General features: G+C 42.1%; 1 protein-coding gene across 1 annotated transcript in view; it reads left to right on the top strand.

The window, feature by feature from the left end:
* mgat4c (mgat4 family member C) overlaps positions 1-12,096 on the top strand; it is a 169,549-nt gene that overhangs the window by 26,614 nt on the left and 130,839 nt on the right. Inside the window, exon 2 of the mRNA XM_080476056.1 lies at positions 8,983-9,039. The gene's annotated coding sequence lies outside the window, so the exon portion shown is untranslated. The remainder of the gene's footprint in view (positions 1-8,982; positions 9,040-12,096) is intronic.

Raw genomic sequence — 12,096 nt, 5'->3', positions numbered from 1 at the left:
TTGAAAACGATGTCTTTTTCCAACAGAAACACTGAAAACAATGTCGTTTGCCTGTCAGGTGGGCGCTGTTGGTTGTTTTTGTAATGAAACCCACACACATAAGTGTTTTTGGAAAAATTCCACCTTGGGGGCCGTTCTCAAAAAGTTGCATTTTCAGTGGCTCCAAGCACCGTTGTCGTGTGACAATATGACCAGCTGTATTCCATCAGGCAGGGGAATTGAGCAGTCATAGTATTTTGCCACTTTCACAGTTTTTTTCCAAACCCTCCTGTGTTTCTCAAAGTGATCAATCATCCATTAGAAATGACACAGCAGCAATATTTATTGTTTTCTGCACCAGAACTTGAACCCTCAGGCGAAACTTTTTGACAATTCATCGTCCACCTCCCTCAAACAATGCACAAGCCAAGTGTTGGGAGTACATCCTCGGAGGGTCGTTGATACCAGAGGAGTGGGACGTCAAACCTTTTTAATGCAAACAGCTCCACTGCAGAAAAATAAAGTGTGAAAAGCAAATTGTATGCTTTTAGCTGTTTAGCGTCTTATTTAAATCAGGATTTATTTGAATATTAAAATCAGGTCAGGTGTAGCGGCTTTGTCCCACCACTGTGGTACTCTAGCAGGATGGAGTAGATGGGAGAACAAGGCAAACACCCATTGGTCAACTGAGTGTTCCTATCTGGAATCAACACCATTGGCTCCGCCGGCTCCTTGAGCCATCACAAAGAATAGAATCCAGGATCCATTCAGCTAGTTCCCCAGTGCAGTACTGTATTACATGTTCAACAAAACCTTGTGTAAAGCAGGTGAACCATACACGCTGTGCCTTGCTGAGCACCCCAACATTGCCCCAACTGAAAGTGGTATGAAAGAAACCAGTGGAAGCCCATGCTTATTAATTTCGGGGTGATTGTGGCTCAGTAGGTAGAGAGGGTTGTCTTCCAATCTCATGGTTGGATATTTGATCGCCCATTCGCCTTGTCCTTATGCCAGTGTCTTTGAGTCTTTGGGAGAGACACGAAACCTCAAGTTGCTGCCGTGGCTGCAGCCAATATTGGTGAATATGATATGTCATGTGGAGTGTGATAAGACTGTAAAGTCCATTGTTGTCTGCATTAACAAAGTTGAACTTTACAGTCAAGATATTTTTCTTTGCACATTGTTGAGCGGTCTTTCCCTGGTGTCACATGTCTGACGTGAAACAAGGACTGAATCAACAGCAATGTCCACAGGCTTGACGGAGACCCGGATCTTGGATATATTCGTTCGTTCAGGGGATAACTGCATTTCAGTGGCTCCGACTTCTTGCCCAGGGTCACGAGTTCTTCTGTCATGTTGTCAAAAAGTCGTCCATCCAAGCATCTTCCGTACCCGTTTCATCTAACGTTGTGTAGCATGCGAGATGGAGATGATCCCACACATATATACACAAAAATACATACGTGCCTTTGGATTGTTGGAGAGAGCCGATGCAGACAGAGAAATTTTTTTTTAAATCCAAGTATCGATGCATTTGCCTGCCCCATTGTCATTCTGGCTATTTTTAAATCAGTAAGAACTCCATATCAGAGTTTTATTCTGAGAGGAAAACTTCTCTGCAGCAGGAGTCGGAGGTCACAGCACATGTAAAAATCTTGGCCATCCTGTTTGAGTGCTTTTAGTGACGGCCATGAATCGCCTTCTACCCTCCGGCTCTATTTCATACCATTGTCTGCTTGCCGTGATTAACTGCCCTTGTGCGCTTGTGGCTCGGCTGCTTTCTGCTTCGTGTTGAGAGCCCGGGCTGCATCCGGCCGATGGCACCAACTGTACGGAAAGAAAGAGGTGTGTGTGTGTGTGTGGGGAGGGGTGGAGGCGACTGCCAGGATCGGAGGGTCAGCTGATCGGCTTGGAGGTGCCGGAGATTTATGACCCCCCAGAACAAAGCTGTGTCTGCTGAGGGACCATAAACCATAAATCAGGGAGAAGTGGGTCAGATTGGGTCAGTGCTCATCTGCTCGCTGCAGATCTGCTCTCTCTTTTCCTAAAGGTGCTCCTTTTTCTATTCCCATTTCTTTTTGCACCTGACTGTGAGACATTATAACCGACTTCTTTGTGCCTTTCTTTACGGACAGGCAGGACGTGTTAATTTAATATCTCTGCTGTTCAGATCAATGACTTTCACTTGTCAATCACATTTGCTAATGAATTCCTGATTTCTATTTGATTAAACCCCTATTAGCTCCTCAAAGTGAATCACCCCTGATCCCTTCATTATCTCCAGCCATGTTAACACTGTTGGCCTTTAGTCTCCACTTGTCTTAATCATCCTAATTACGTAATATTTGTCTTTTTAACTGGCTGATGAGAATGAAACGGCAAATTCCCATTCTGGCAGCGACTTGTCGCCGATTGTACGCAAGGAATTACACTCTCCTCCGTCTGATTCCAGTCTGTTTGATTCTGATCGCAGCTTTGACTAGTTTTGTGATTCGTCTTCCTAAGGGCAGCTGAAGCCAATGTGAAGAATTGATTTTCTGCAGGAGGATTAGCGGAGGGGTGATGGCTATAGGCATGCATTACATTACAATGATTCATCTGGCATCTGCACACCAAAGTAGGCTAAACAAATTCTTTATTAGCAGTTGTATAATTCTGATTTTATTCATCCTTTACAGTAGAACAGAAAAGCACGCAGAGGCGCGGGAGCCGACTGTAGTCTTTACTGTCAAAGGCAGCGGGCGACGGGTATGGGAATAGCAATGAATAACTTTAAGCTGTGTTTTCGAAGTTCAGACAGCTTGAGTAGGGAGATAAATAATCTCTGCCAGGAAGGACGGATCTTAATTTATTTGTGTCTGAATTGTTGCACAAAGAGGCATTGCAGACTGCTGCTGGAAATCAAACAAATGCAAATGTCGACTGTGGAAATGGAAATGACTGTGAAACATCAGAAGTCTCCTCAGTATGACTGCCATAACAGCGGGGATTTGTTCTCGTGTTTACGACAACATAGATAATGTTTTCTCCCGTTTCAGTTTGAACAGGAATTAAGCATGAGAGCGATGCATGCTGTGCTAATGTTTTTCTCTTTATTATGCTAATGCATGCCTGGATTACAGTGTGTTCGCTATGTATGGAATTGTCATATACATGTATGCGTCTCAAATAGAAGACACACCCATGAGAGATATATGACAGGCTTCTTTCAATCCACTGTTTGTCTCGCTTTTTTTATTGGTATTTCTTACTGCAAATAGAACGAGAAATGGCTTCAATACGCAAAAATTGACCTTTCCTGGGCTAAATGTTAATTTATACACTTTGTGAAAATGGCTTGGAAGGCGACCGAAATGACTCCAGAGTGCTTTTGTTTGCTGCTTTTTTGGCTTTAAACACGTTCCGTTTACCCAGAGTCACCAAGAGCGATTATTGCTGAAGTTCCGTTGTCGCGATTGGCTATTACTGTCCGTGCTGCTGTAATGAGTTACAGAAATGGCACAATCAAGTCTCCAGGGTCAGTTATTAGGCCTGTGATTGGTTTATTACGGCGGTCCAGTCTCATTGTTAGCCTTTGTTTGGAACGTGGTGCAGGACTTTACTGGGGAACAGTTGCTGTGCCCATTAAAATGATTCCCACAGCAGTTTAGTAGCATTATTACATGGTAATGTACGGCGCAAAGCTGCAGCGTCTTTATGACCATCTCAACAACAAAGAGCAAATGAGAAAAAGCATAATGCTGTAACATATGCGCCTGTTAATTCATCATTTTAATGGGCTTTCTCTGAGCAGCACACTTGGCTTGTCCCAGCAGAACATTGTTGTGCCCTAATTTCTAGTTTTTAGAATGATTTCACATATTTCTGATTGGTGTGAGTGTTTTTTAACAAGGGTACCACTGTTGTCTTTACAGCAACATTTTGGTTGAAATTCAACCATTCATATTTCCCATCTGTGTGTGCAGACAGTGCTAACTTTGACTTTTTAGTCTCCGTCCAGACACTGCTTGGCTAAAAAATAACCCAATTGTAGGACAACTCATCGACGGAGAGCACCCTCAGAGGACAACTTGTCCAAGGATTAGATTATTTCTAATTGATATTTTATATATTTTTCATATGTCTAGTATATGTCCATATAGATTTTGCATAATATCATATGGCTTTGCTTCTCGCGAAGAATGGTCTTTGCGCACATGATGCCTCTCCCCACCTGAAACCTTAAGCACTGCCATGTGCTGCGCATGCACGTTCCAGCTCGCTAATGACTGTATCAGTCATATTTTAATCATGTTTAGCTTGTAATGTAACGCCTGCATGAGCCCCGCAGAAAGTTAATATGTCGGGAGCGGGGCTTACGTGATGCACCTGAACGCATCGTTCAAAGCAGACAGCTCCAAAGCGGCGTTTTAACTTTTCAACTGCACAGCCTCTTTGTTTTAAGAAATACACTTCTGAAAACCGTATTTCTGAAGACATCTGAGCCGGTGCACGACGCGTCCCTGTTGAGTTTGCGCTCCGGCCAGCTGCCCACTTCGCCCAAAGCAAAATCATCCACTGCTTATGTTTTTGTGTCAAATATACTTAATAATCCTTCCAAATATGTCAAATATACTTTGAAATCCAATCCTTCAAATCAATAATGCTGAAAAGAATTGTTGTGGACGAGTTGTCTGGAATCACGTGGATGAGATGTCCGGGGCTGCAGTTTTGTGGACGAGTTGCCCGTGGACGAATTGTCCGTCCACCAAATAACCCAGGTTGGTTTATCTTGGTAACTAAACGCTAGTCAATCAGTCAAAATCAATTTAATTCAGTAAACTAGCACGCTGGGGAATGTTTTGCACTCTAATGCCTCATTTCCACCGTACAAAAAGTGCAGGGACAGAACGGAGCGTTACGGGAAAGCATACCCAGAGCCAAATCTGGTACTTCCTCCGCAGAAAGTACGGTTAAAATGTAGGCCGGGTTTAGAGCTCCGGTTTAGAGCAAAATCAAAAGTGCTGCGTTTTATTTTTGTTCAATCTCTCTCTCTCTCTCTCTCTCTCTCTCTCTCTCTCTCTCTATATATATATATATATATATATATATATACACTCACCAGCCACTTTATTAGGTACTCCTGTCCAACTGCTCGTTAACGCAAATTTCTAATCAGCCAATCACATGGCAGCAACTCAATGCATTTAGGCATGTAGACATGGTCAAGACGATCTGCTGCAGTTCAAACCGAGCATCAGAATGGGGAAGAAAGGTGATTTAAGTGACTTTGAACATGGCATGGTTGTTGGTGCCAGACGGGCTGGTCTGAGTATTTCAGAAACTGCTGATCTACTGGGATTTTCTCACACAACCATCTCTAGGGTTTACAGAGAATGGTCCGAAAAAGAGAAAATATCCAGTGAGCGGCTGTTCTGTGGGCGCAAATGCCTTGTTGATGCCAGAGGTCAGAGGAGAAGGGCCAGACTGGTTGGAGCTGATAGAAAGGCAACAGTAACTCAAATAACCACTCGTTACAACCGAGGTATGCAGAAGAGCATCTCTGAACACACAACACGTCAAACCTTGAGGCGGAGGGGCTCCAGCAGCAGAAGACCACACCGGGTGGCACTCCTGTCAGCTGAGAACCCGAAACTGAGGCTACAATTCGCACAGACTCACCAAAATTGGACAATAGAAGATTGGAAAAACGTTGCCTGGTCTGATGAGTCTCGATTTCTGCTGCGACATTCGGATGGTTGGGTCAGAATTTGGCATCAACAACATGAACGCATGGATCCATCCTGCCTTGTATCAACGGTTCAGGCTGGTGGTGGTCGTGGTGAAATGGTGTGGGGGATATTTTCTTGGCACACTTTGGGCCCCTTAGTACCAATTGAGCATCGCGTCAACGCCACAGCCTACCTGAGTATTGTTGCTGACCATGTCCATCCCTTTATGACCACAGTGTACCCATCTTCTGATGGCTACTTCCAGCAGGATAACGCGCCATGTCATAAAGCGCCAATCATCCCAGACTGGTTTCTTGAACATGACAATGAGCTCACTGTACTCAAATGGCCTCCACAGTCACCAGATCTCAATCCAATAGAGCACCTTTGGGATGTGGTGGAACGGGAGATTTGCATCATGGAAGTGCAGCTGACACATCTGCAGCAACTACATGATGCTATCATGTCAATATGGACCAAACTCTCTGAGGAATGTTTCCAGTACCTTGTTGAATCTATGCCAGTTCTGAAGGCAAAAGTGGGTACTAGCAAGGTGTACCTAATAAAATGGCTGGTGAGTGTATATATAGCTATATATGATGAAAAATAGAATGAGAAATAGCTTAGAATAACTCTAATATCTATCTATATACATCTATATACTGTAGCATCTAACTGGGAGGCGTCTATCTGGGAAACGTCTATGTGGGAAGCGTCTATCTGGGATGAAACCGGTTGTCCTGTATGACGCCCCTGAACTATAATGGGTTTGGCACTATGTATCTGAGAGAGATGAAGATAAGGCAGCTACAGAAAAGCTGTCACAAAAGTTTTAAGCGATTTTCGTTTGGGTCCGATTTTCTTTACTCTGAACCTTGACAGTGAAGGTAACGAAAACAAGCTAAATTAATGATGAATACATTACATTCACTCCAGGTTTAACTATAATGGTATTCTTTGGTAATCAATCAACAGAGCGAAAAGACGTCAGATGCAAAATAATGATGGGCGTTTTTTCTCCGCAGGGGAGCAAATCTTACTTTTAAATGCAGAACTTTCTTTTCTTTTTTTCTCTTCCTCCTGTCATATGTAACGATCACAAGCACAGCTTGGGCAGTTCATAATTAAAATGCCTACTTAACAGATTCCTCTGGATAACAGAAGATCCCCAGAACTGAGCAGAGCTGCTTCAGCACCTTTAGCTGTTTGTCTCCAGCGATCCTGCTGCGCTTTAAAGCGCACTCTTTCATTGTGCTTTGAATCCAACATCAGGCGTGCATCTGTTCTATGGGTTTTAACTCACAGACATCATCAGGCATGATAATTTCTCCCCAGACAGCCTTGAACGAGCAATAATGTCATACGCGGCAAATTGATGGCCTTATGCTTAGTGGGATATAGATCAATGTGCCATTGAGAGCGAGATTCAAAAAAGTGCAGCGAGCGACCGAGCCTCCAGAAATCACTTTTCTTGAGCATTTGGGGTATTTTTACACACATCACGGCCAATCATTTCCACTGGAGCATTACAGCACATTTTTAATGAGTGACTGATTAATCTGAGTTAATTATAATTTGTTCTGAGCTGATGGAATCAGATGGACAGGTTAGAAATTAGCCACCACACTGGGCTTTAATAACCCATACAGGATGAGCAAGATAAGAAAAATGGGCATCAAAGTCTCATTTTCGTTTGACAATCAAGCCCGGGCAAGGTGCTGGGCTTTATTGTAAAGCATTACCTCTGGCAATCAAACTTAAAGAAAGCGTGTATCAGAAAACCCCCAGGGCTTGATGTGTTTTAACAGGGGATTAATGCATTCCTGCTGTCAAATTCAAAGAAACGCTCAAACATTTCAAAATGACCATAACAAGACAACTTTACTCGGGTTTGATAAAAAAAAAAAAAAGCCAAATGAATGCAAAACATAATCAGTGCAATGACTTTGTTCCACTGTTGATTTTTGCCCTACAGCACAGGAACACTGATGGAAAGACAACAAACACGCACACTCACTGAACCGGTTTGGTTTTTAATTACAATTAACCTGGAATTAGTTGAAGAGTTAAAACACTAAGCATTTCATCAAAACAGAATCGTGATGAGCGGAGCCAAAGTTTTTCCTGAAATGATTGCGTTTGATCAGGCTCTGCCTTTTCCCACATGACGCAATCCAAAGCGAAACTATTTTATGATCAATTCCTTGTTATCGTGATCCCCACATGCTCAGTGTCTCGCCGCAGACTGACAGAACTGCAATAAATTTTGTTTCCCTGCACTGTGTATTGATGCTCGGAACATTCAAAACTTGACACAAATTCACTTCAATATTGGCGGCCTTCATTGTTCCTACCCTGACAACCAAACGCATTTTGGACTTCTTTCTCTGTGCACCATTTTGCAAATTGTAAACGTAGGTAACATTTTTTTTTTTTTCCCCGTACCACTTTACGTTGTTATTTTACACAGATATGCAGTTCGCACAATCAGAAAGCTCAACTTCCGTTTAGGTTTCAGTGTCTTGCTTGACCACGCTTTCACACATGGACAGCTCAAGAGGGAGAATTGAACCTGCAACCTTGCAACTGTAAGAAGACCCAACCCACCACTGACCTACAAGATGACGTCAGGCAGACACACGTTATCGATTTATCACTTTTACACATATGAATATGGCATGTCTGGGTTATGTTCCGGAATGTGCCAAAAATGCTAATAAATGCTAACGATTTGAAAATGATTGTGTTGTTTATGATTGTTTATTATCAATGCATTTGGGCCCCGTTTACATGACATTCAGTTTTATGTGTTCGTTTCAGAAGAGTTTTGCGTTGACATGGCAACATTCTGAAAACAATGCCCGTTTACACGACAACGGCAGAAAGTCTGAAAATGATGGAGTCGGCATGTCATGCCACAAGTTGGCGCTGTTGGTTGTTCTTGTGAAGAAACCACACTCATTGGCACAGAGAACAATACAGACATTACTAATGGAGAGAACACAGACATTCATATGAATAGACGATAATTTGGATGCTATTCCGGGTGATTCTCAACTCTAAAACTGTAAAACTACCAAGTCCCAGGAGAATATGGACTGGGAGTCATGACACTCTGGAGGCCGCCATTGTTGTTTTTGTCTATCAACATAACGCATGTGTTATTATGTGTCGACAACTATTGCTCACTCAGGTTGTTACAATAGTTTTACCAAACATGCGCCTAGTTGAAGTTTATCAGGGGAATAATTTCTTGCTTTAACGCAATTTTCTTCTGATTTATTCCCAACAGGAAGACAAGATGGTCCGGATCTAACTGCAGATGTACGGTTTACTTCACTTCAGAAAGGTGAGTGGTCACATACAGTTTATGTATTGCAATTACAGCAGCGCTCACTCCTGAGATTTAGCCCAAGATGGAAACACACATAGTTCTCTCAGTGAATGCAGACAGAGATCTGGTATGTGGCATTATAGCAGCCGAGTGGACCAACACCCTGGTCTTCAGATTCTGGTCTTAGACAATAAAAACGGGTGTCAAACATGTGGCTCATAGAACAAAACCAGCCTGCTAGAGAAGCCAGTCGACAGGTAGCACTACAAAATTAAGATTTTTCAAAAACGGTAAGTAGGAATGCACCAATACCACGTTTTTAAAAGATAGGTACAAGTATGAGTATTAAAATTCAGATACTTGCCAATACCGAGTACCAATATGAGTACATGTCATAAAGCCTAATTCATTCTTCCGACGCAAACGACGTGCGAAGCCGATGTGTTGCTGCGAACCACCTCCGCACAGCCTCTGCAACGCTGCTGATTCATGATGTCACGTAATAATCGTGAGTACTCTGATACTGGACCAGATATGCAACACCAGTATCGGTATCGGTATCGGTGCATCCCGAATGATAACTGCTTTTTAAAAAAAATTGGTTTACTTTTTCTTGAACTGTTTCAGTAGTACACCTAAAATATCAAGATCTGATCAAATCTGTGAAGCAAAAGGTAGAAACGTTTTCGCTAACAACAAAGTAATATTCGCGTCAAGGCACAAGTTACCATCAGGGTGGATTTGTGACAAGATGCATGTTTCATGTCATATAAAGGTTTTGACAGTGTTTAACTTGTCCAACCAGAGTTTCCAAACTCTGTCTTCACTTATTTGAAGGTATAAAAGTTATATGGAAGAATATAGTTTGATGGTAGTTTTTCTTCAGTGGGGTAGTTGTTGCTCAGTGGTTCGATCTGTGGTTGTCTTTCACCCCTATTGTTTGTAGTGCAATCCCCGCTCTCAGGCCCCGTTTACACGACGACGTTTTAAGTGAAAATAATTTTTGCAGTTTTGTTTCAGAAAGGTTTTACGTTTAGACATCAGTGTTTTAGGACTTATGTACGTTTACACAGAAACGTAGAAAACAATATAGTTAGCTTGCCAGGTCACGAGTAGGTGCTGTTATTTTTTCATTTATTTTTTGTAATGAAACCACACACACACGTGCACAGAGAACAATACACTATAAACATTAACAATGGGAGCACACGGAGGCGGCGTTTGAGCATTTTCAAAACATTCCACCTTGGGAACACACCCCCCCCCGCTTCATTCATTCATCCATCAAAATCCTTTGAAAGTCATTTTTTAATTTAGCGGAAGATTGTATCAATGTACTTTAGCCTCCTGTACACTCTCAGTGTCCTGTTTCCACTATTTTGCTGACATGCTACAGTACAGCTGTGAAGGTTCCTCCAGATCTTAATGGAATGCAGCCAGATAAATAACAGACGTCAAGGTGAGAATGATTTAACTTACACACACACACTCATACACGCCGAGTGTGTCGTCCTCTCAGCTCAGTCCCGTCACACATTCAGACGGCAGCGTCACCCTGTTGGCAGCCGACCCGCAGGAGTTTGACGTCGACGAATTAGCCAGCGCCTCCGAAGATTGACAGCAAACTCCTGTCTAAATATAAAATGAGCATCAGCAGTTGGTTAGCTTAGCATCAAATCTGTAAAGTGGACGTGCCTCCACTGTGTGAGCACAACAAATTGATTCCGCGGCACCGTGAGGACTTCACCTGGTTGTTATCTCGTCAGTCAACCTGACCTGTTCAACAAGATGTGAGAAAATCATTTTCACTGGTATTTGCTGCCTGAAACATTTCCTGCTGGACTTAATTAGCTCGATGAACGCTAATTGATGGAAACCGCACTGCTGAGGTCAATTGGACCCGGCAGAGAGAATCAGTTTTTGTAGAGGATTATAAAATGTCAGAATTAGACCAAAACTAATTGGTTTTCACATTGTGAGACACAATGTGATTCTCCTATCTTGCACACCTTTTTTTCCAGTTGTATTTAGTTTTCCAACAATTGAAAACCTTTAAAAATATCATTTCAAAATAATATCTTCAGATTATTTAGTGCCATTGGAATTGAACTAGAGTTGGCACAAAATGTTTACTTTGAAACAATCAGCATACCTGGACAAGTAGGGATTCAGTGATACCACTTAGTTAAAGAACAAGTACAAGTACTAAACGTAAGCTACTTGCCAATACCGAGTACTGATATGAGTACTTATTAAATGTCATTTAGTCTAATTCGTACGGTATACGTGTAGACTATGCGTTGTCTTGAACCACCTCCGCACAGCCTCGATATCGGATCAGAGTCGGACCCGATACCAACATCGGTATCGGTACAACTCTGTGGATAAGCCTATGGAAGACCTAGAAATTGACTGTGAAGCCATATAATTTAAGGATTTTTTCATATGGAGAATAATTTAAGGTTCACAGTCGCCTCGATTTTTTCATCACCCCCCCCCCCCCCTTTTTTTTTTTTTTAAATGAATTGTCGTTATTTTGCTGTTCTAAAATCTTCTAGCAGATGATGTCAATCACAATTTCTGAGGCTTTTAGGGAAATTGACATGGGTTTTATACATTCCTTTACTCAGTCTTTTAAGTAGCTTTTGTGTCCCTCAGTGCAAATATGAACTCCTACTTTCTCAGTGTTTATGTGAAAAGATAATATGCATGCAAATGACAGGAAGCTCCTGGTTAATAAACAGATGAAGTCGCCTCCAGCACCCCCTCCTCCTGTATGCAAAAATGTCTTTGAGCCAAACAACACACCCACTGAGAAAGAAATTATTATTTACACTTACAGCTTAATTCTGGTTTCTCTAACAGAACTAAAGCAAACCCCCAAAAGTCAAAGCATGAAGTGATTAATTGCTCCTTCAGTTCGACAGCCATGCACCATAAAACATAGCTACTTTTTTTTTTTTGTTATTGTCAACCAGATGTTAAAATGTGCTCACGGTGCAATTCAAGATGCAATGTTATGCATTTGCACTCAAAAGGCGAATGACAAAGTTGTCATTTCTCACTGAAATA

Source organism: Lipophrys pholis, assembly GCF_963383615.2.
Source record: "Lipophrys pholis genome assembly, chromosome: 11".
Classification (NCBI taxonomy): Eukaryota; Metazoa; Chordata; class Actinopteri; order Blenniiformes; family Blenniidae; genus Lipophrys; species Lipophrys pholis.
The sequence above is the reverse complement of the archived record's forward strand: the minus strand, read 5'-3'. Positions and strand labels throughout refer to the sequence as shown.